This window comes from Labeo rohita, chromosome 13 (assembly GCF_022985175.1).
Source record: "Labeo rohita strain BAU-BD-2019 chromosome 13, IGBB_LRoh.1.0, whole genome shotgun sequence".
Taxonomy (NCBI): domain Eukaryota; kingdom Metazoa; phylum Chordata; class Actinopteri; order Cypriniformes; family Cyprinidae; genus Labeo; species Labeo rohita.
Genome location: NC_066881.1, coordinates 34062239 through 34088295, shown reverse-complemented (window position 1 = coordinate 34088295; position 26057 = coordinate 34062239). Strand labels below are relative to the sequence as shown.

The 26057-nt window shown below is 32.4% G+C and overlaps 1 long non-coding RNA gene across 4 annotated transcripts in view; it reads left to right on the top strand.

The window, feature by feature from the left end:
- LOC127174883 (uncharacterized) overlaps positions 1-26057 on the top strand; it is a 114828-nt gene that overhangs the window by 9830 nt on the left and 78941 nt on the right. The window contains exon 1 of one of the 4 annotated variants that reach the window (XR_007828918.1): positions 14453-14551. The exons of 2 other annotated variants lie outside the window; for them this stretch is intronic. This is a non-coding gene — a long non-coding RNA (uncharacterized LOC127174883). Of the gene's footprint in view, positions 1-14452; positions 14552-21090; positions 21251-26057 lie in introns of those variants that run through there. One more of the 4 variants, XR_007828919.1, reaches the window with a different exon arrangement.

Sequence of the window (26057 nt, the reverse complement as noted above, 5' to 3'; positions counted from 1 at the left end):
CTATATTAGCATTATGTTTGGTATAAGCACATCTACAGCTTTAAATGCTTGCAGACTTTAAAGTCTGCTGGATTCTGATTGGCAATTTTATCATTCATTCAATTTTATTGAATAAAAAAATGTTCTAAAAGTGATTCCAAAGATACTGTTTTTTTTAAGTTGTTAAATTTATGGTCATGGTATTTTCATGGAATTAGAACTTTTATTAAAACTTTATAGTTATCGTTCTTGTTGTGAACTGGCATTAGGACTTCAGCTATTAAGTAATGACTTAGCAACCTGCTGAAAACAACCTATAACATACTAGCAACTGCATAGCAACACACTAACAACAGCTCTGAATACTTCAGTAACCGCATAACACCCACAACACCCTAGAAGCTTCATGGAAATTTGCTAAAACCAATCAGAGCACACAGCAACACCCTGGAAACCATTTTTTTGTGCATTTGAATTGCATAGAACCATGATAAAACCTCTCAGAACACCTTAGACACAACATAGCAACACCTTGGCAAACAGCCACAATACCATGGCAACTACAGTACACAGAAACATGCGAAGCTGCTGGAAACACTTTAGCAGTCGCATAGCAACGCCCTAGCAACCACTCACAACACTTTAAAAACTGCATAGAAGCATGCTAAAACTGCTCAGAATGTCTTAGCAGTCGCATAGCAACTCCCTGGCAACCACTTATAACACTTTAGATACTGCTTAGACACATGCTAAAACCCCTCAGAATACTTTAGCAACCTCATAGCAATGCCTAGGATCTACTTTATGTAGAAAAATGCAAAGTCACTGAGAACATTGTAGCAATCACGTAGCAATGCCCTAGCAACCACTCACAACACTTCAGAGACTTGTTAAAAACATGTTAAAACTGCTTGGAATTCCTTAGCAACTGCACAGAAGTACCGTGGCAACCACCTACAACACCATAGCAACTACAGTACATAGACCATTCTAAAACCGCGTTTATAACACCTCAGCAAGCCCATAGCAACGTCTTGGCAACCCCTCACAATATTTTTTAAAACTGCACAGAAGTATGCTAAAATCCCTCACAACACCTTAACAACTACATAGCAATGCCTTGGCAACTACCCACAACACCCAAGTAACTACAGTACATAGAAACATGCTAAAACTGCCCAGAATACTTTAGCAATCGCATAGCAACACCCTGGCAACCACTCATAACTCTTTAGAAACTCTATGGAAATGTGCTAAAATTCCTCACAACACCTTAATAGCCACATAGCAACATCTTGGCAACCAGCCACAACACCCTGGAAACTACAGTACATAGAAACATGCAAAGCTGGTGAGAACACTGTAGCAGCTGCATAGAAACACCATGGCAACCACCCACAACACTTCAGAAACTGCATAGGAATGTAATTCATTCCTCACAACATCTCACAACAACAGCTACATAGAAACACCATGGCAACCACCCACAACACTTCAGAAACTGCATAGGAATGTAATTCATTCCTCACAACATCTCACAACAACAGCTACATAGCAACACCTTGGCAACCACCCACAACACCCTAGAAACTACAGTACATAGAAACATGCTAAAACCGCCCAGAATACCTTAGCAATCACATAGCAACACCCTGGCAACCACTCACAACTCTTTAGAAACTGCATAGAAATATGCTTAAATCCCTCACAACACCTTAACAACCAAATAACAACGTCTTGGCAACCAGCCACAACACCCTAGGAACTACAGTACATAGAAACGTGCAGAGCCAATGAGGAAATGTAGCAGCTGCATGGCAACGCCTTAGAAACCAACCACAAACACCTTTGAAGATGCAGTACATAGAAATATGCTAAATTTGCTCAATTTCTTAGGAATCACATAGCAACGCCTTGCCAACCACCCACAACACCCTTGGAGGTACAGTACGTAGAAACATGCTAAAACTGCTCAAAATTCTTTAGCAATTGCATAGCAACACCCTGGCGACCACTCACAACTCTTTAGAAACTGCAAAGAAATATGCTTAAATCCCTTAAAACACTGTAACAACCACATAGCAACGTCTTGGCAACCAGCCACAACACTCTAGGAACTACAGTACATAGAAACATGCTAAATTCACTCAAAATACCTTAGCAACGCCTTGGCAACCACCCACAACACTTTTGAAACTGCATAGAAATATGATAAATTCCTCACAACACCTTAACAGCCACTTAGCAACACCTTGGCAACAACCCACAACACCCTAGGAACTACAGTAACATAGAAACCTGGAAAAACTGCTGAGAACACCATCGCAATCGCAAAGCAGTTCCATCACAACCCAGTTTTTACGTTGTCTTGCGAAACTGCAGAAATGTAGTGTCAGTGTCTAGTTCCTAATGTTTGTTTATTTGAGCTTTCCATGGGCCGGTCGGGCTGTTAGATGACAAATGCGAAAACTCTCTGGATTTGTTTCTGGGAACATGATTTGAGTCATTTTTCCTTCTCAAAGCAGCAGAAGGATAAAGCTGGCGTCAACAATGAGGTCTGTCTTCCTGCGCGGGATGAGAGCGTGTGATAGTCAGCGTTGTGTAGTTTCAGATTGCAGCTCTCCATTGCTGCTGCTGGAGCCCAGCGATCAGAGAGACACACAACACTGCTGAACGCATGAATGGATGATCTGTTGGCGCATGAATGCGGCGCTGTGTGGAGAGCATCCAATCCCGCTCGGCGCTAGCTGCCCATTGTTGGGCTGCTGATCGATGCACACATACACGCTAACCCATTATTCAATTATTTTGAAAAATGGACACATTTTGTGATGCCATTTGATCTCTGATTCAAGATGGCAGAATAAACTGAACTCAAAATCTATTCCAAAACCTAGTCAGCTGCTTACCAAGACAGCATTTTAAAGCGTAAGTGCATGAAAGCTGCTCCCATAGGAAGGATAAAATGGCTTCCTTTTAAGAACTGAAGCCCATCTCAAGTGTCTTGCATGAAAAGCCTGTTGCAGTTCAGATTGAAACTGAAAATGAATGCCGCCTTCATGCTTTACCTTTAGAATTAGCTGCTTTTGTGTGTGCAGCGTTTAGGATCTTGCATGCACAGCTTTCTTCTTCCATGTTTTGGTTTGAGAACAGAAATTGAACAGGACAGGAATGTTTCCTTTTTGAAAAAAATAAGCATTTTATTGTAATGAAAGTCACTTATAGTGTACTTTATATTTAAAAGTTGTTTTTTTGTCTGTGTGCGTGTTTTTGACTATAATGTAGTATTAATGAAGTAAAAGGGTCAAATACATGTACTCAAAGAGATGCTTAAGTGCAGTTTTTAAAAAGTGCACTTTGCAGTGTCAAATTAAAAGTTTTGCTTGAAAGGAGAAGTCCACTTCCATGCACATCGGGAATGCACCTTCCGATCTACATATATCCGACTATGTTTGCGCGAATCATTCGTGATCCAGCTTCACCTACAGCAGAAGTGAGTATAAGCGTTTTTTTATGAATCTTTGCGATCGACTTTCCTTATAACGTGGTAGTTAGGAAGTTTAGCGGCTAAATGCGGCTAAAGTAAACAAGCTCGTCACTCCACAGAGAGTAGAGAGGGGCGGGGCGAGCAGAGCTTATTTGCATGTAAAGGAACAACCCCTTAGAATGAGATGATTTTTGCAGAGCTCATTTTGACAAGGTAAAAAGGGTTTTGTTTTACAAAACCATTGAGAATTTTTAATCAAAGTATATTAGAGACTTTTCATTAAGACCCTAAAGAATCATATCAACTTGTTTAAAATGGGCATTGTACTTAAGTCTCTTAAATGTAACTCCTACATTTAACAAATGCATTTTATGTACTTTAAAACTATAATGCACTTTCATTTAATTGCAAATAACATGTAAATAAGTCTCTGAGAACTTCACATTCAGTTTGCACTTAAGTATATTATTTCCGCAATAAGAAAGTATACTGAAGTGTATCCCTTGCTTAAACAAACAAAAAAAAGTGCTTAATTGTATTGAATGTTCACTTGTAGCATGTATTTTAACAGTATATTGTTAAACAGACCGTTTAACTAACTGCCTTTAATATGAATTTATACTAATGTCATTTAATTGCTAATAACTTGCAATTAGGCGTCAGAAAACATTATGTTCAGTTTGCACTTAAGTATATTATTTCTATAATAAATGTTTTTTGTTTTTGTTTTTAAAGTATGCTGAAGTCTACCTGTTTCACAAGGGATTTCTTTGTCTTTGATGCGTTTTGAGCGATTGATTCTATACAGAAGGGTCATTGCCCTTTAAGTATAGAGAAAGCCACCCCACATCTATTGTTGACAAATGCGCAGATCTGTTCATCTCTCCCACACACGTCCAAAGCTGCTTGGAAAGCACATGCTTTGCTCCACGCATATCTACTTTATTCAGAGTGATCAAGGGATGCATCTCGCGGCGGCGGCCCACACTTTGACCTCAAGGTCACTTCGGCACATCTGACTGTTACTGAGAATGTCTTGTGTATGTTTGACCTTTCAACAGCTGCGGCCACTTCACATTACAGCGTTGATGTTTCTCTAGCTGTGCGTCCTTCATTCAGCCATGAATGTTAAAGGAACAGTTCAGAAAATGAAAGTTTTCTGAAAATGAACTCACCCTCAGGCTATCCAATAATAAATGAGAAATGTGTCATTCCTTCACTTGCTCACCAATGGATGTGAATGGGTGCTGTCAGAATGAGTCCAAACAGCTGATAAAAACATTACGACAATCCACAAGTAATCCACACCACTCCAGTCCATCAGTTAACATCTTGAGAAGCAAAAAGCTGTGTGTTTGTGAGAAACAAATCCATCATTAAGCCGTTTTTAACACTAAACTGTCGTTTCAGGCCAAAACTCGAGTCTGTAATCCATAATAACACTCATTCACTTTCACAATAACATTGATTTCATGTTGATTTTAACAGTGCATGGCTTGCCTAAACATATTGCAGCACTGAAATCGTCATTTTTAGAATGTTTTATCATTTACTTGCAATACTGTCTGGAACAGGTTTTCAAATCATTGCATTACAAGACCAGTTTATCGTATGTTTCAGTGGTGTTGCAGAAACATTAAAACAACTGAGAAAACATCTTACCCGGAGGGTTTTTAACCTGAGTAAACCTTTGATATAAATTTTTCTTTAGGCCAAGGGACAGCAGGCAACTTTCCAAACAGCTTATCTTTCTTTGTGGTCCAAGACATGCAAAAATAAGCACATAAAATCAGTTGGAGTTGGAGGGCTGATTTTATTTCGAGGTCATAAACTTGTTTTCGGCACAAACATTTTGACCTGAAACCTGCAACTCTGGTCTGTTTGGTTTTGTTTGACTCTCTAAAGTTCAAATTTGTAATCTCAAACATGAACATGTTAGTTTCACCTTCAGAAACACTAACAAAAATAGTTTTCTAGAAGCTCTACTTCTGCAAATCAAACCTCAGCTTCGCAGTCGGTTGTTTTCTTTTTCTTTCGTTCTCCCGTTTTTAGCAGCTTTCACTATGAAACGGCTTAAACTTATGTCGTTAAATTGCCAAGCAACATTTCATCTAATGTTTTGTTTTGTTTTGTGTTTTGTTTTGTTTTGTTTTGTTTTTGTTTTGTTTTTGTTTTGTTTTGTTTTGTTTTGTTTTGTTTTGTTTTGTTTTGTTTTTTGTTTTGTTTTGTTTTATTTTATTTTATTTTATTTTATTTTTTATTTTATTTTAGCCTTCATTTAGCCTTATTTTAATTTAATTAATTTATTTTAGCTTTATTTTATTTCAGCTTTAATTTAGCTTTATTTCAATTAATTTAGCCTTATTAATTTTAGCCTTATTTTACTTTATTTTACTTTATTTTTAGCCTTTATTTTTAGTTTTTTATTTTATTTTATTTCAGCCTTATTTTAATTTAGCTTTATTTCAATGAATTGTTGTTTTTTCAAGTTTACGTTTTTCATCAAATTTTTATTTTTTTATTTTATTTTATTTTAGCCTTAATCTCTTTTATTTATTTTAGCCTTATTTTAATTTAGCTTTAATTTATTTTAGCTTTATTTTAATTTAGCTTTAATTTATTTTAGCTTTATTTTATATCAGCTTTAATTTATTTTAGCTTTATTTCAATTAATTTAGTTGGTTTTTCAAGTTTAAGTTTTTCATCTAATTTATTTTATTTCAGCTTTAATTTATTTTAGCTCTATTTTTATTTTTTTAGTTGGTTTTTCAAGTTTACGTTTTTCATCAAATTTTTATTTTATTTTATTTTTTATTTTATTTTATTTTAGCCTTAATTTAATCTTATTTTATTTTAGCCTTAGTATTTTATTTTGTTTTGTTTTGTTTTATTTTATTTTAGCCTTAATCTCTTTTATTTATTTTAGCCTTATTTTAATTTAGCTTTAATTTATGTTAGCTTTATTTCATTTAATTTAGTTGGTTTTTCAAGTTTAAGTTTTTCATCTAATTTATTTTATTTCAGCTTTAATTTATTTTAGCTCTATTTTTATTTTTTTAGTTGGTTTTTCAAGTTTACGTTTTTCATCAAATTTTTATTTTATTTTATTTTTTATTTTATTTTATTTTAGCCTTAATTTAATCTTATTTTATTTTAGCCTTAGTATTTTATTTTGTTTTGTTTTGTTTTATTTTATTTTAGCCTTAATCTCTTTTATTTATTTTAGCCTTATTTTAATTTAGCTTTAATTTATGTTAGCTTTATTTCATTTAATTTAGTTGGTTTTTCAAGTTCACGTTTTTCATCTAATTTATTTTATTTCAGCTTTAATTTATTTTAGCTTTATTTTAATTAATTTAGTTGGTTTTTCAAGTTTACGTTTTTCATCTAATTTTTATTTTATTTTATTTTAGCCTTAATTTAATTAATTAATTTTTTATTTTATTTTAGCCCTATTTTATTTTTTTAATTTATTTTAGCTTTTATTTTATTTCATCTTTAATTTTAGCTTTATTTTAGCTTTATTTTATTATTTATTTTATTATTATTTTAGCTTAATTTAGTTGGTTTAAGTTCTTCATCTAATATTATATTTTATTTTATTTTATCGTTTCATATGAAACTAAACATCTTAATCCTGTTTTTAGGAAGTGAGACCATGTTAGTCCAACTACCAGTTGGAGATGTTTGACTTTCTAAAGCTAAATATGTCCGTAAAATGTTTTATAGTATTTACGGTGGCTCTGTTCCTAAACTTAGTTCTGTCTACCGTTTACATAAGCAGCTTCTTCTAAGGCGGCATCCTCGTAAGTGACCGATATGGAACGTTCAACGTAGGCAGCAACTCTGTGCGTCATACAAATAGAGACTTGCATAGATAGTTAAACCAAAAATGAAACTTGTCATCATTTACTCATTCTCAAGTTTTTGGCACAAATTTAACATGGATCATTTTACAGAAAGTATTTTTGACACCTACTCTATACACGTACCTGGGTCTAAAATGACGTGAATGTGAAACTTATTTTTTTAGTTTTACCAGAGGGTTAAAATGCCTACATAAGCATTGCTGTAGGGCAAATACAGTACAGCACTATTTCATGCATTATTTAATCTTTGCAACAAATTCACCTGCTCAGCCCATATTTCTGTTCTGAATTCATTCAGCTCATCTGTGAAACCTAGATGTATGGAATTATCAGCAACATCTCAATTACTGCGTGCATATTTCCCTAAGCTGGCCATTATACAGAGGAAGGACACCAATAGGGCACTTGCACTAATCTGATGTACAGAAAATGACCTGCGCAAATTCAGTTAAAACAGGCCTGTTTGGAAATCCGCTTTCGCTGTTGTAACAGGATACATGTGTCTGAAAAGTAGACCTGGCAATGCACTCCTCAGCTTCCTGCCTTAAAACCTTGTGGTCCTCTTATGAGCAATTAAATTACACCGGAGAAGACAACTTCGGTTTCGTGAAGGAAGTAGCTGAAGTTTGCAGGGAGGCAAACTCGATTGCTATTGATTTAAACCGGTTCGTCTGAAGGATTTCGTCCGTCAGCGTGTCTTGTTAGGCGTGGAGGCCGGGGATAGGGGAAGCGATGATGTCATTTCCTCCGAGATGAGGCCTGTCGGATGACATCATGTGTTGTTTTTGAGCACCTAATGGCTGGGGTTTTCTATTGTGTTACATGAAACCTCAACCTCATGAGGACATCGACTGTCTGTTAACTTGAGAATGAACTGTATGGCTGGGTTGAACCTCAGATACGTCTGAAAGTGGCATTGCGTGCATGATAGTTTTCTGACCGATACTGACTTCAGAACACAAAATGTGATGTATTGAACCTCACTAACAAATCTACATTTACAGTAGATTCTATTCTATTACGGTAATTATATTACTTTTGCAGTTAATTCTGGCATTACTTGTTTAAAAACTTAAGAGAACATGTTTAGATCATATTTTACCCTAAAATCAAAGTCATTTTGGGGTTGTGCATTGACGTGTTTTTTTTTTTTTTCTTGACAGTTAAACATTTTCTCTACAAAATGTGTGTGTGTATATATATATATATATATATATATATATATATATATATATATATATATATATATATATATATATATATATATATATATTTTTTTTTTTTTTTACATTTTCATCAGTGTAATTAAGTGTATATTTTAAATTACTTTGATTTTATATATTTAGTTTTCATTTCAACTTTTAGCTTTAGCTTCATTTCAACTTTTAGCTTAAGTAGTATACGTTGATAATTTTGTTTGTCATTTTTATTAGTTTGTTTCTTTTAAAATATTTTCTGTTTAGCTTTAATTTTAATAATAATAATTTTAATAAATACGATAATTATGAATAATAAAATTAAATATTAAATTAATATTTCATTAGCTTCAGTAATGTCAGTACTTCATCTTAAACTTAATTTTAACATTTCATTTTTTATTTTTTATTTTTTTAGTTTTTCATCTAATATTTGATTTTGTTTTTTTATATTCTGTTTAGCTTTAATAATTTTAATAATATTAACTTATTAATAATACGTATTAAAATAATAATAATAAAATTAAATGAAATATTAGATTAATGTTTATTTCAGTTTAGCTTCAGTAATGTGAGTACTTAAGCTTAAAGCATAAATAATAAACTTATTTAATTTCATTACAATGCCAGTGCAACTTTTCTAATTTAGTTTGTATTTTATTTTATTTTATTTTGTTTTATTTTTATTTATTTTTTATTGTTTTTCAGTTTAGCGTAATAATTGTAATATTAAAATTATTAATGAATATTAAAATATCAATTATAATAATAAAATAAATAAAATAAATATTAAATGGATTAATATTTATTTCAGTCTAGCTTCAGTAATGTCAATACCTCAGCTTAAATTTAGTTTTATTACAATGCAAATGCAACTTTTCTAATTTTTAGTTAGTTTTTTTTTTTTTTAATTTTTAAATTTTATTTGGTTTCTTTTTTATATATTTTCTGTTTAGCTTAATAATTGTAATATTAAAATTATTAATAATAAATATAAATAATAATTAAATTAAATAAATATTAAATAGATTGTTTATTTTTAGTTTCATTAATGTGAGTACTTCAGCTTAAACTTATTTAATTTTATTACAATGCAAATGCAACTTTTCTAATTTTAATTTTTTTTAACTTAACTTATTTTATTTTTTCTTTAATTTTTTTGTTTGTTTTTGCTTTAATGAATTAACTTTTATTTATTTATTTATTTTTATCATTTTTTGCTTTATTTCAATTAATGAAAATGATTTTTTAAAAAATTGTTTACAAATAACACTGATTCTCGTTAGACTTTCACTTCAAGATCGACTTTCATTTTTACTGTATTGCAATAGACATCACTTTAAAATGTGCTATACATTTTATAAATCCAGGAGCACATAAACAGTATATGTATTGCAATAATTTGGAGAGAGAAAATGCCTTCAAAGGCTTTAAAGATAAAGGCTTCATTTTCTTTAAACAATTTGAGAGACTTTTACATTTCTTTCATTTGATTTCCAGATGAAATATGAGTCAGACATGTTATTGACAGGTTTGGTGAAATTTACTCAATAACCTCTGGTGTGCAGGTGTTGAATATAAGATCACACAGGCAAACTCAGATCTCACGAGGGTCTTCGACAGCCGTCGGCCTGTAATAGCATGTGCGAGTTGTTCAGTTCAGTACATTAGCGTCCGGCTCCAGTTAATCTTGGTCAAATACTCCACATACTCTGACTGCAATGCTTTATTTCTTCACTCTTATGGGGAATCAGCTCGGGTCTCTCTTGGGTTCTGGGGCCTGTAATGATTACATTAGAGGAGTCTGACAGACAGTCTGGGCCGGTCGACACTCCCTGAGTGAAGGTAGGCTTTGGGATATGAATAATTGATGCGTTGAAGTAGAAGCAGAAAGACGTGGGCTGAAAGCAGAGCGACTCTTGAACACGCAGCCATCCACTGGGAAGGGTGAAAGTGTCTTATATGTAAAATTACTCTTGTGTCTCGGCATTAAGCGTTGAAGTGTTTATCAGCGCTGTCTTTGGGAGTCTATAATCACCCACTTGTTCTGTTAGACATTATTTATAGCTGTTTTAAGGCCAGAAACATGAATACAAATGCATTTGCAACAAGACTGTAATGTGCATGCATGTCTGATCCATTACACAAAATTATCAAAATACTTTTATACACATCTCTGCATGCAAATAAGAGCATTTACGCTAATGTTGGCTGTAGTGTTTGCTTCTCTTTGCTTTATGAATGTTTATTGCACTTGTTTTGGAATGCAGGGTAACCGTATTCTACATCCCTCATACCTTACTAACTATTAATAAGCAGCAAATTAGGAGTTTGAGGCAAAAGCCACAGTTAATGGTTTGCTAATAGTGAGAATCGAACCTTAAAATAAAGTGTGACCTAATGAAGTAACTCAATATCAAGCCTGTGTTGCTAAAAACAATTGTTCTCACATATTTGCACACTTTAACATGCTTTATTTCTGTGTTTTTTTTTTTATATTTAATTTACTCATACATATTAATTTATCAATAAATTAATACTTTAATTCAGCAAGGCCTCTAATGACTCTTTGGAATAATGAATGGTAAAATGTATAATTGACAAACATTTACCAGTATAACTGTTTTGTTTTATTTTATTTTAGCCTTAATTTATGGTTTTTTATTTTACCCTTAATTTATTGTATTTTATTTTAGCCTTATTTTATTTTATTTTAGCCTTTATTTATTTTATTTATTTATTTTATTTTATTTTATTTTAGCCTTAATTAATTTTTTCATGTTATCCTTAATTAATTTTATTTTAGCCTTAATTTATTATTTTTTTTTATTTTAATTTATTTTTTACTTTTATTTTAGCCATTATTTTATTTTATTTTTTAGCTTTATTTTATTTTATTTTTTTTATTTTATGGCTTTATTTCAACAACAACAACAAACATTTTATTTATTTATTTATTTATTTGGTAATGCACATTGTTTAAAACCACTGTTGAAATGTGTATGTGTGTGTGTGTGTGTGTGTTGTATGTTGAAATCCATTTTTGCTGCTTAATGTTTTTGTGTAAAATATGAACACAATTTAAAGGTTTAGGCTCAGATTCTTTTTAAGAAAATACAAGGATGCATTAAATTGATCACAAGTGACAGTAAAGACATTTATACTGTTACAAAAGATTTCTGTTTCAAATAAATGCTGAACTTTCTATTCAAAGAATCCTGAAAAATAAAATGCATCACCGTTTCCACAAAAATATTGGGCAGCACAACTGCAATTCCAACACTGATAATAATCAGAAGTGTCAGCAGCAAATCAGTATATTAGAATGATTTCTGACGAATCATGTGACACTGAAGACTGGAGTAATGATACTGAAAAATCAGTGTTGCATCATAGGAATAAATTATGTTTTGCAACATATTCAGACAGAAAACGGTTATTTTAAATTGTAATAATATTTCACAATTTCCAGTGTATTTTTGATAAGCAGAAGAGACTTACCGACCTCAAATGTTTGAACGGTCAAACATCACATATCAGTAGATTATATTACAGTATGTTTGTGTAATCACTGTTATTTTGTTCCATTTGAATGCGGTAAATGTGTGTTCTGGTTGCCAGTGCTGCTCTTTCTGTGCAAACTGGTACAAAGGCGCATTCCACCATTCCGTGTTTGTGAATTCCGTTGTCATGGCAACCGGGCTAAATGTGGCCACTGGCACCATGTTGCCAAGTAACAGCTGAGTTATGAGGAGGGATGAGGCAGACATGAAGGATGTGTGTGAAGGGTTTCTACAAAGAACCAGAGTCTCTTACGTGCTTGAGAAGCAGATAAAAACGCTGCTTGGCGTGAGACGCATCTGAGATATTGGATTGGCAGCGGGAGTGTCTTTTATGTTGGTGTCGGTGAATGTTTGTAATGTTTGCGTAGAGCGCACAATTCCCCTGGTGTCTTTATTCACTGCGGATAACACTTAGAAAAACAAAACACAGAAAGAGCTGTAGTGATGCCATACGTGAACACCTGAGACAATGCTGCATCTAAAGAGAGGACTTGCAGCTATGGAATTGAGATCAAGTAGATAGATGGTCAATAAATGTTATGATCAATAACCAGCGTTATTTTAGTATTTAGTATTATTACAGTAAATGTTAACTTTTTTTTAGTTATATATTAATTATTTTTATTTTATATATTAATATATTTATATATATATATATATATAATAATATATATATAATATATAATAATTCTTATTACTAAACTTATCACATATTTTATTTCAGTTAGTTGGCAAGGCAACATTTCAAATTTCATTTTATTTCTAAAATCTTAAAACATAAATCCTAAACTTAAAACATAGTATTTAATCTAGTATTTATATTATTAATTTATTTTAGCTTTTGTTCAATTAGCAAAAACATTTTTAATAATTAATCATTAATAATGATTTAATGTTATACCTAATAATTAGTGTTACTGTAGTATTATTTATATTTATAATATTATTATTATTGTTGTTATTATTATTATTATTATTATTATTATTATTATTATTATTATTATTATTATTATTTTATTTTATTTTATTTTATTATTTTTTTTTATTTGGATTTATTTAGGTATTTTCAGTTTTTATTTTAAATTTGGTTTGTCATTTTATTTGCTTTTGCCTCTTTTTTTTTTTTTTTTTTTTTTTAATAATAATTACATTTCTTTTTTTATTTTTTTTATACCGGATTTAGTTTTGGTTATATTAGTACATATGTTGTCTTGCCAACTAACTGAAATAAAATTTCTAATTTCATTTATTTATAAAATCTTAAAACATAAGTCATACACTTAAAGTTTTTAATCTAATTTTTATATTTTTGGTTATTTCAGCTTTTGTTAAATTAATAAATCATATTTAATAATTAATTTGTTATACCCAATAACCAGTCTTATTGTACTACTTTAGTATTTATGAACATTTTTAATTAGCATTTATGTAGGTATTTTCAGTTTTTATTTTAATTTTAGTTTGTCCTTTTTATTTTTTTTTTTTTTTTTTTTTTTTTTTTTTTAATTTCAGCTTTAATGTTAGGAATTTTAGTACTAAATTATTTTCCAATTAAGGAAATATCATCTCAATTCTAAAACTTACACATTTAAGTGTTTCATGTAATATTAATATTTTATTTTACTTCGGTTTTCTTTTAATTAATACAAAAATTATTTTTTGTAGTTTAACAATAATGCTGCCAATAACCATTATTATTAATATTTTAAATAATCAAAGCGTTTGCCTGTTGTTTTTTGGTTTCTGTTTGTTTTGTGTTTTTTACAATATGTCGAAATCAGCTGTTGTTTTCCCACAAGGATGATGTCATTTGGGTTAAAGGGATTTGACAAAAGACCTGCAGGAATAGCCTATAAACTATTATGTTAAACTATTGTTTGTTTGTCATTTTTATAAAAATGTGCAAGTTTATTACACGTATCTTAGCATGCCTGTGATGGGAACATGAAAATGTAGAAATGAATGTAGAAGTGAAATTCAGATGTGATGTTTGCAAACAAAAGCAGAAGTGAATGAGCTTATATTCTGAAGCAGTTGGGATGTTTGCGTCTTTGCTTTCTCTTTCAGATCATGGGTTATTTCTGTTTATGTGTGGAATCTGTCGATATATGATGAGCCGTTTGCTTCGAGGGGAATTTCAAACACCCTTTGCATTATCGCAAAAATAGATTTAGCTTGGGAAAACACCTGCGAGACTTGAGTCAGATGATGAAATGCACATGGGACAGCGCATGGTTTCATAATCATTCTCTCTCTCTCTCTCTCTGTCTCTCTCTCTCTCTGTGTGTCTGTGTGTGAGTGTGACCTCATAAGAGGCGAGCTGCCCAGAAATTCATAGCTGACTCATTTCACTGTGACCGTTTATCTGCTTTGAAGCGTTTTAGAGAAATTCACTTCACAGCTCGCCAGTGAACAGGGAATGTCCGTGTTTTGAATGTCTGCAGATTGAGAGTAAATGTAAGGCAGGAACAGCATGTACAAAAACTACACTTTTACATTTTTCTAAAGTGCATGTGATTGGTGCAGATCTCTCGACCGTGATGTTGTGCTCAGCCTGACAAATCCCAGTATTTTCTAATCTATTTAGCAACAGTTCAATGTTGTGAGTGGTTTCTAGGGCATTGCTAGGGTGTTGTATTTATTTTGAATTAATTCAATTTTTATATTAAAATTTTTTATTTAAAATTTTAAGTTTTAGTAACTTTATGCGTTTTGTCTCTTATTAGCTTTTAAAAAATCTTGTTTATATTTATTTTTTTTATTTCAATATAAGTAATGGTTTACCTTTAAATGTAAATGAACTTATTTTATTTCAGTTAGATGCAAGGGCAACATTTCTGTTAAGTTATTAAAACTATTAAAAATAGTTGTTGTTTTTTCTGGGTGTTATGAGTTGTTGCTAGGCAGTTGCTGAAGGTGTTTGAGAGGTTTCTAGAGTATTGCTAGGATGTTCTTGGTTGTTGCTAAGGGGGTTTGATGTTTCTAGAGTGTTGCTAGGGTATTCTTGGTTGTTGCTAGGGGGGGTTTGAGGGTTCTAGGGTGTTGCTAGGGCGGTCTAGGCTGTTGCTAAGGGAGACTTGAGGCTTCTAGAGTGTTGCTAGGGTGGTCTAGGCTGTTGCTAATGGGGTTTGAGTGTTTTAGAGTGTTGCTAGGGTGTTCTAGGTTGTTGCCAAGGGTGTTTGAAATGTTTTCAAGGTATTGCTAAGGTGTTTGAGGTTTCTAGGGTGCTGGTAGTGTGTTCTGGGTTGTTGCTAAGGGTGTTTGAAATGTTTCAAATGTATTGCTAAGGTGTTTGGGGTTTCTAGGGTGTTGCTGTTGTGCTCTGGTTGAGTTTGAGGTTTCTAGAGTGTTGTTAGGGTGTTCTATGATGTTGCTAAGGGAGTTTGATGTTTCTAGAGTGTTGCTAGGGTGCTGTAGGATGTTGCTAAGAAAGGTTTGTTTCTAGGGTGCTCTAGGTTGTTGCCAAGTGTGTTTGAGAAATTAAGGTGTTTGAGGTTTCTAGGGTGTTGCTAGGGTATTCTAGGATGTTGTTGAGGGGGTTTGCTGTTTCTAGGGTGCTCTAGATTGTTGCCAAGGGTGTTTGAGAGATTAAGGGGTTTTATGGTTTCTATGATGTTTCTATGGCATTCTAGGATGTTGCTAAGGGGGTTTGAGGGGTTTCTAGGGTGTTGCTAAGCATTTTGATGTTTCTGTTTCTAGGGTGTTCTGGGTCATGCTGAGGGGGTTTTGTTTCTAGAATGTTGCTAATGGTGTTTGGGATATTTCTGAGGTGTTGCTAAGGTGTTTGAGGTTTCTAGGGTGTTGGTAGTGTGTTCTGCGTTGATGGTAAGGGGGGTTTAGGTTTTTAGAGTGTTGCTAGGGTGTTCTAGGCTGTTGCTAAGAGGGATTGAGGTTTCTAGAGTGTTGCTAGGGTGTTCTAGGTTGTTGCTAAGGGTGTTGCTAAGGTGTTTGAAGTTTCTAGGGTGTTCTGGGTCATGTTAAGAGAGTTTGAGGTTTCTAGAGTGTTGCTAGGGTGTTCTAGGTTGTTGCAAAGGGGGTTTGAGAGCTTTCTAGGGTGTTGCTAAGGTGTTTGAGGTTTCTAGGGTGTTTTGGATTGTGTTAAGGGAGTTTGAGAGGTCTTTAGGGTGTTGCTAAGGTGTTTGAGGTTTCTAGGGTGTTCTAGGTTGTTGCTAAGGGTGTTTGAAATGTTTCCAATGTGTTGCTAAGGTGTTTGGGGTTTCTAGGGGGTTGCTAGTGTGTTCTGGGTTGATGGTAAGAGAGTTTGAGGTTTCTAGAGTGTCGCTAGGGTGCTCTAGGCTGTTGCCAAGGGTGTTTGAGGTTTCCAGGGTGTTACTAGGGTATTCTAGGAGGTTTCTAGGGTGTTGCTAAGGTGTTTGAAGTTTCTAGGGTGTTCTGGGTCATGTTAAGAGAGTTTGAGGTTTCTAGAGTGTTGCTAGGGTGTTCTAGGTTGTTGCAAAGGGGGTTTGAGAGCTTTCTAGGGTGTTGCTAAGGTGTTTGAGGTTTCTAGGGTGTTTTGGATTGTGTTAAGGGAGTTTGAGAGGTCTTTAGGGTGTTGCTAAGGTGTTTGAGGTTTCTAGGGTGTTCTAGGTTGTTGCTAAGGGTGTTTGAAATGTTTCCAATGTGTTGCTAAGGTGTTTGGGGTTTCTAGAGTGTCGCTAGGGTGCTCTAGGCTGTTGCCAAGGGTGTTTGAGAAATGTTTAAGGTGTTTGAGGTTTCCAGGTTGTTACTAGGGTATTCTAGGAGGTTTCTAGGGTGTTGCTAAGGTGTTTGAAGTTTCTGGGTGTTCTGGGTCATGTTAAGAGAGTTTGAAAGGTGTCAAGTGTGTTGCTAAGACGTTTCTAGGGTGTTCTGGGTTGTGTTAAAGGGGTTTACGGTTTTTAGAGTGTTGCTAGGGTGTTCTAGGCTGTTGCTAAGGGTGTTTGAGGGGTTTCTAGGGTGTTCTGGGTTGTGTTAAAGGGGTTTAAGGTTTTTAGAGTGTTGCTAGGGTGTTCTAGGCTGTTGCTAAGGGTGTTTGAGGGGTATCTAGGGTTTTCTGGGTTGTGTTAAAGGGGTTTAAGGTTTTTAGAGTGTTGCTAGGGTGTTCTAGGCTGTTGCTAAGGGTGTTTGAGGGGTTTCTAGGGTGTTCTGGGTTGTGTTAAAGGGGTTTGAGGTTTTTAGAGTGTTGCTAGGGTGTTCTAGGCTGTTGCTAAGGGTGTTTGAGGGGTTTCTAGGGTGTTCTGGGTTGTGTTAAGGGGGTTTGAGGGTTTTAGAGTGTTGCTAGGGTCTTCTAGGCTGTTGCTAAGGGTGTTTGAGGGGTTTCTAGGGTGTTCTGGGTTGTTTTTCTGTAACTCTTGTAGTCTAACAATGAAAACAACAGTTTTAAATCCCAGACTGTAAACGTGCAGATCTGCACAATGCACATTTGAGCTCAGAGAATAGCTGAATAATGCCGTCCACAGTGACCTTGTTCATCCCGCTCAACGTGCCGACCCTGGATAACAGAACCAAACAATATAAGCATTCACAAGCCTTTCCACCTAAACCAACACACTGATTCAAGGTCTCTATGCGGAGGTTTTGTTGTAGCCGAGCTAAAATAAGCAGGACGGCTCACGGTGAATCAACTACAACACGCAATAAAGCAATAAATTACTGGAGAGCATGTTACTGTGATTTTTAGTCCCATAACTTTGGTACAGTCACCCACAGCCTCAAGTGAAATAATCTTTTTATAACAGTAATCCAATTACTGTAGAAGCTGAATAGTTTGGCTTCAAATGCGGCACATATTTGTTTAATGATATTAATTTGGCTGTTATTTTGCTGTAATTTGGCAAGTCTTTTTCTAATGGGAAGCTGTTTTAGCACTGATGTCATACCTCTTATTAATTTGATATGAATCATCTGATTTGATATGGTTTGTGTCAAGACAAATTAAGTTATTTTGTAATAGCACACATTTTACCTAAAATATAGCTTGTATTTTAATAAATCTACTTTGTCCTTTATTTAACAAATTTATTTATTTATTTATTTTTTTTTTTTTTGGAACAAAGAAATTAACAAAAAATAAATATTGGTTCTTTTTATTTAGAACTTTATTTTGGAATTTAAAATCTGTTAATTCCACATCTGTCAAATTTTGTGTGTGACTACATCTCAGATGTATTGTATTTTATTTTTTATGCCTTTTTTATTTATTTAATTTTATACCGTTTTATGCCTTTAATTTTATTTTATGGCATTTTATGCCTTATTTTATTTTATGCCATTTTATTTAATTATTATTTTATTAAAAAAAATTGAATATTGGCTCTTTTTATTTAGAACTTTTAATTTGGAATTTAGGCACGAATGGCAGATAAAATCTATTGATTCCTGTCAACTTCTGTCAAATTGTGTTATAATATTATTAATAACTTTAATGTGTGTTACCATATTATGCTTTAAATCAGATGTATTATATATATATTTTTTAATTTTATTTTTTAATGCCTTTTATACCTTATTTCATGTCTTATTATTCATTTATTGTTATTTATTTTATTTTATGCCTTTTTTAATGCCATTTTATTTTACTTTATTCCTTTTATTTTATGCCTTTTTCCTTTTTATTTTATGCCATTTTATTTTTGATGCCTTTTATTTTATTTGTGATGCTTTTTTTTAATTTTATTATATTTTTATATTATGCAGTTTTATTGTATGCAATTGTATGCCTATTTTATTTTATGGCTTTTTTTATTTGATGGCTTTTTACTTTTAATTTTATGCCATTTTATTTTTGATGCCTATTTTATTTTATGGCTTTTTATTTTTTATTTTATTTTATGACATTTTATGACATTTTGTGCAGTTTCATGCCACTTTTATTTTATGCCTTTTATTTTATGGCTTTTTACCTTTTTTTTATTTTATTTTATTTTATTTTATGCATTTTTATGCTATTTCATTTTCCCTTTTTATTTAATTTTCAGTTTATTAAAAAAAACTAATATTGGCTCTTTTTATTTTGAAATTTGATTTGGAATTTAGAGACAGATGGCAGATGAAGTCTAATGATTCCACATCCGTCAGATTGTTATATTTTTAATAATAATATTTTTCTATATAATTTTTAGTGGGTAATAAGTGTGTAATAAGCTGATTTTAAGGCCGCTTTATTATGCGTCTTTGTTTCTTACTGGTTTTGCGTTGCATGCGCTCGTGAATCAGGCAGGGTTTCAGCTCTACAGAGACAGAACAACAACAACAAAGGGAAAAAAGCACGTAAATGTGTCGTGGGCTTTATATAACCGCAGTTGCCATTGGCGATTGTGCAATGCGGCGCTGCAGTCGGTGCTGATGTAAACAGAGCCGGCTCATGATTCCAGGAGACTCCAGCCATGAGCTTTGATGCAGATGGCCTACTTTCATAAATCAGCGGCGTGTGGGAGGGGGGAGCGGAGAGAGGCAGAACAAGGCTCAAATTGATGTTCCCAGCACAGCTGCAGGCATCAGCTGACTTCACTGGCCTGGAAGCGGCTCGCTCGCCTCCCTCCCCCCGCGTTTATCTGCTTAAACTGTGACCTTTCTGTTCCTGTTAGTGCCGCTCACAGTGGCCTGGCTTTAACTCGGCCGCTCCTCCTCCATCATGCCATCCAGATCCGCCTCATGCCAACTCCGGCTCGAGTTCTGCTGATACAGTGGCCGTTATTTACTTTCACTTCCTGTTTCCTCTTTATCGCCATGCAGCCATCAGCAGTGTTATTCTGTCTGCACAGAAAGAGAATACGGAGTTTGTTAACCCTTCCGACATTTGACAATACTTCAGCAGTTAATGGTAATATTTAAGTAACTTAACATTTGCATGTTCATGGTTCTCTGATGCAGGATTGTTATAGGCAGCTAAACATTTCTCATTTTAAAGTTAGGCTTCAAAAAACTAAAGCTGAAGTATACATGACTAAAATCAACTGACATATTAAAGAGACATTATAAACAGTTAAAAACAATGACAAACAAGATATTATTAAAATATTCCTTTTAAAAAAGTGAAAATGAAAAAAATCTAAATGATACTAAAATAACACTGTTGGTTAACTTCGGTAGTTAACGTGAACTGAGAATGAACAGTACTTCTACAGCATTTAATAATCTTAATGTTAATTTCAGCATTTATGTTTTAATACATTCATTAAAATCTCAAGTTGTTTTTTAACATTAGTTAATGCACTGTGAGCTAACATGAACAAACAATTAATGGCTGTATTTTTATTAAGTAACTTTAACAAAGATTAATAAATGCTGTATTAAGTGTATTGTTCATTGTTCGTTCATGTTAGTTAATACATTAATGTTAACAAATAACACCTTATTGTAAAATGTTACCGTATTATGTTTTAAATCAATTTATAATAATTTTTTTCTGATTTTATTTTATGCCTTTTTATTTATACTTTTTATGCCTTTTTTACATTTTATTTTATGCCTTTTTTATTTTATGCCATTTTATTTATACCTTTTTAAATTTTATTTTATGCCTTTTTTATTTTATTTTATTTTATTGTATTTTATTTATGCCTTTTTAAAATTTATTTTTTTAAATTATTTTATTTATTGTATGCCATTTTATTTTATTTTATGCCATTTAATTTTATTTATGCCTTTTTAAATCTTTATTTTATTTTATTTATGGCTTTTTAAAATTTCATTTTATGCCATTTATTTTATTTTTTATTTATTTTATTTATTTTTTATTATTCAGAGCTTTACAATTTGGCCCAAAATATTATTGGTTTTTTTTTTTTTTTAATTAATTAATTTATTTTTTATTTTGTAATTTGTGACGTAACTGCAATAAAAATGTATTTATTTATTTTATTTTATTTTATTTTATTTACCTAATCAGTGATTTAAAACTAAAAAACTTTTTTTCTTTGGATTTTTTTTTTTTTTTAGTTGATTTAGTTTAAGGTTTTCGTTGAATTGGTTTTCCTAGTGACCTCATCCTGTTAAAATCCCTTTACCCAGCCAGTTCCTTTATGACCTCATCCTTCAGGATCATTGTCTGGAAGGAAAACGACAGCACAAACATCAGCATGACTTCTACTTTTAGTGTTTTTTCGAAAGCGATCCAGTTCTGGGCTGAATGCGGCCCTTTCCTCTGCTTTCAGCTCACAGATGTGAGTGTTTGAGGTAAATATTTGACATCATTTTGCTTTAAAGGGTCTGTCTGTGGCGTTTCAATGCTTTAAATTCTTCACTGATCTCATTGACACATGCAGAGCACTTGAGAGCCGCCGCAGATGAATGTCTCTCTTCAGGCTTATTCATGAAATGGAGCATTTACAGAAGTCTTTCACATGCTTTCAGCTGATTCAGCCTCTGTTTACATGTAGTTCGTGTACAGCTGGATCAGTGGAACTGCTGAATAAGTGTTTTTGCTCAGGCAAGATTTTTACAGAACCTGACATGAAACCGTTTTAAAGAGAGGTATGCTGTTATTTATTACTGGAAATGGGTGTTTAATAGATCTTGAGACAGTATGAATGATCAACAAACCCCTAACCGTCCACAAAACCCCAGCAATTGTCTGTCAGTCATTTAGAGAGTCTCGTGCTACTGAACACGGGGTAGTTGATACCGAAAACACTGTTCAATATTCAGAAGGGCGTCATTTTCATATTAAAGAGCATGCAAATAAAAGAGACCATAATCAGACTCGATCAACATGCTTTCATTTGTGCTAATGCATGTTATGCATTGTAAACTACAACATGAATTCTGGTAATGCAGCATCCTCTAGAGTTACACAGACATTTGTGTCTGTTGTTAGCTTATTTTATACAGCCTTTGATTCCTTTTCATTGCGTAGTTTACAAAAGCAAAAGCTTCCTTCTGTTTCCTGTTGATTATGAAAGTGAAAGTAGGTGTGTATTGCTAAAGAAATGAAAGGTTCTTTATTTATTCCATGTTGAAACAGATTGATGGGCTTCACTGTTTGGGGAAAAAATAATATTGTTCTGATGCTATTTATTTTTATTTATTTTTTTTATTTTTTTTTAATGTTTATTAATGTGTATTTTATTTTATTTTATTTTATTATTTTATTTTATTTTATTTATTTACTTTATTTATTTATTTATTTATTAAGCTAGCTGTGCTTGTTTGTAGGATTAATGTACTAAAACAACTAAAACTAAAACTGGAATCAAAATTAATAAACTGTATATACATTATTTTTAAAAAACAACAACAACAACAAAATGACTAACATTATTATAATTCTAATCTAAATATGTAATATATACAGATCTAAAAATAAAAGCTTTCATATTGTTAAAAATACTGTTTAACATTTTTTTTTATACATATCGTTTAAAAATATTAATAAATTGACAAACAAACAAAAAAAAAAAAATTTTAAATATTGTTTTATTTTTATATGCATGATTTGGACAAAAAAAAAAGAAAATATTTTGTAAATAATTTTTTTGTTTATTGGAATTTATACATACAATAAACACCAAAATAATAAGATATTATATATAATTATTTAATAAAAAATAATGTTTTTTTAATAAAGCTCCAGGTTTGCTGTGGTTGTTTGTAGGGCTGCATAGTTTAGCTAAAATTGTTGTGATTTTTATATATCAATATGACTGAAAATAATATAATTATATTAATTAAATGTTAAACAATATAATCAATATTACAATTGTAATATTTTACTATTAAAAATTATTTAAGAGGAAATGTTGCTGTTATTATATTTGTAATATTAATAATAATAGTAGTAGTTGTTATTAATAATAATAATAGTAGTTGTTTTTGTTGTTGTTGTTAATATTATTATTATATAATAATAATAATAATAATAATAATAATAATAATAATAATAATGTTGCTATTATTTCAATGCAAGTATTAAGGTAAAATGTAGTATAGTATAATAATAATAATAATAATAATAATAATAACAATAATTTATTATAACTTATTCTTACTCAAAAATAAAGAAAATGTTTCAATATTGCACTAATATTTGATAAAAAGCGAGTAATAAGAAAATATAATGCTGCTACTGTTACTACTACTTATTTTATTTTTACAGTAAAACTGTAAAATTACAACACTAATAATTACATTAGAGCTTAAAAGTTGATTTTTCTTGATGACAGCCAGTTTATAACCACTTCTCATTACAACTCTGGAAAAATGCTGGGCGTTTTCCATTCACAAACACACACTATAAGCAACTCGAGCTTGATTAGGTTGCAGTTTATGTAGCATTTTTTTTTTTGATGAATTGTGCATTTACTTCAGTGCTACTCCAGGGGGAAGTTCATATGGTCTGAAGTTTGTTTATAGCTGTGGTGGTTTCTGCTCTGGAGGAGGGGAGAGATCGCAGATCATAGGTCGAATGTCATCCTCATGACTAACCTACAGCCATATTTCCATTCAGCTGGTTTAAACCTAGAATGGAAACGAGAGACTTCCCCTTTAAGACGCCAGCCGTGGGGTTATGAGGTCAGGAGAAGGTGTTCACGCTCTGAGTCATCAGTCATCCTGTGTGTGACTCATGCATGCACTCTGGTTGAAGTAAACACGCGCACGCTCGCCATACCATACTCAGCTATATGATTCTGCATGCTATGCGATGCTGTGAATCGATTGGGATGCTCGCTAGACTGAATGGAAATGCGGCTGGAGGGGGAAATGTGTGTTTGTATGAGTGGGCAGTGCTTTGCATCAGCAGATGGGAGAGGTCTGAAGTGCTGCCAGTGGTCTGAGCGTGCTCAGTGAGGCCCCGTTCGGTCAACGACTGAGTTTTGGTGTAAACACACAGGAGACTGAGCCACTCTGCCCTCCATCCTGAATGCAAATATAGATATTAGAAGTGCTGTGCTTAGTCTGTAATATGTTTGCAAGAGTTGCTCATAAGTGAATCATCCATGATCTGACATCTCATTGAAGTGTAATGAGCAGTTGCTATGGCGATACGGAGTGCTGTGTTCAAAACGATTCCAAAGTTTATTGGAATTCCGTGGTTTCCATGACGCAACTTTTGTTTAAGGTTTGTCTTAATTACACAAAGCAAAACTCTACTGTAAATGGCTATTAGCTAGGGAATTATGTAGGAAAGCATGATAATTAGTGATGTTTTCTAAACAAACTACCTCATTTCCTGAGAACGCAACAGTGGCCACCCACTTTTTTTTTTTTTTTTTTTATCAGCCTTGGTTTCGGAAGCATTTTTCCCATTCGTTTTTCCCATAGGGAGTTCAAAGTCTTTAAAGGAGAAGTCCACTTCCAAAACAAAGATTTACAGATAATGTACTTACCCCCTTGTCATCCAAGAAGTTCATGTCTTTCTGTCTTCAGGTTTTTAAGGAATACATTTCAGGATTTTTCTTCTTATAATGGACTGATATGGTGCTTCAATTTTGAATCTCCAAAGGAAGAAGGGTCTTATCTAGCGAAACGATACGATCGGATATTTTCATAAAAATAATACAATTTATGTACTTTTTAATGTACTCTGCCTGGAATCTGTTTTGTTCCGGTTCATGACAGTTAGGATATGTTGAAAAACTCCCATCTCATGTTCGCCCTCAGTAAAATCATGTTCGCTAGATAAGACCCTTCTTCCTCGGTTGGGATCATTTACAACCGCATTTGGGATCGTCTGAAGCCGCATTTAAACTGCATTTTGGAAGTTCAAAATCGGGGCACCATATCAGTCCATTATATAGAGAAAAATGCTGAAATGTTTTCCTCAAAAAAACAATTTCTTTACAACTGAAGAAAGAAAGACATGAAAATCTTGGATGACAATGGGGTGAGTACATTATCTATAAATTTTTGTTCTGGAAGTGGACTTCTCCTTTAAGAGTTACAAGCCATGTACAAAAAAAACAACAATTTGAAGCAAAAAAGTCTTTGAAAATTGCACAGTAAGACTATATTTAGTAGCTTTCATGATGGAAAGAACTACAATCCCATGATGCACTGCAAATGCCTTATATACAAAATGCCAGTTAAATATAAAAACTGATGATTATGCATACAGAAACAATATATATATATTTTGTTTATTACAGAAAAATAAATGTGATTTTCTTGATCCTCTAATTGGAGATTTCTCATGCTGGGTAATATAGTGGGTTTTTTTGTTTGTTTGTTTGTTTTTACCAGGAGTTGCGCTATTAAATACATTTATTAGAAAATGTGTTAAAACGTTTTGCTAGCATTTCCATTTAGTATTGAAAATGTTGTTCCTGAATGTTCTTTGACCATTCAAAACGTCCAGTTTAAAAAAGTTATTCAAACTATCACTGTCAAATGATTAATCACGATTAATGTGTGTGTGTGTGTGTATATTTATACATACATAATAAATATACACCGTACACACATATGTAGTATGTAAACGTATGTTTATTTTGGATGCGTTTAATCGTAATTACTCGTTTGACAGCCGTAATGCGAACATCAAGAAAACACTCCATTTAATAATTTTCCAAACATTATTGGAACGTTACTTTTGAACGTTTTCTGAATGTTCTAAAACAAGTATCAACATTTAAAAACGTTACATGAACATTTTCTAAATTAAACATTCTAGAAACAATATATGAATAATGTTTTTGTAATGTATTAAAAAACTTTTTTTTTAATGTTTTGAAAATGTAGTTTACTATAATATCACGATATAAAGTCCAAAATACGATATAAAAAAAAAAGAGAGAGAGAGAGAAATGAGGAATTGGGGGGAAAAAAAAAACATTTTGTAGACTTTTAAACCTTTAATTATTTTATCTAAAGCATTAACAGCTCCATCCCGTGTTCTTAACTAAGAACACTTAGGTCAGAAAAGTCAATGAATTGACTAAATTTTAAAGGCGACTCATCTGTCTTTTTATCTGTGCTATACTGACTCAGTCTAAATTACAGTCACACTAGTGTTTTAGGAAGCCAAACAAATTAGAATATAATAATA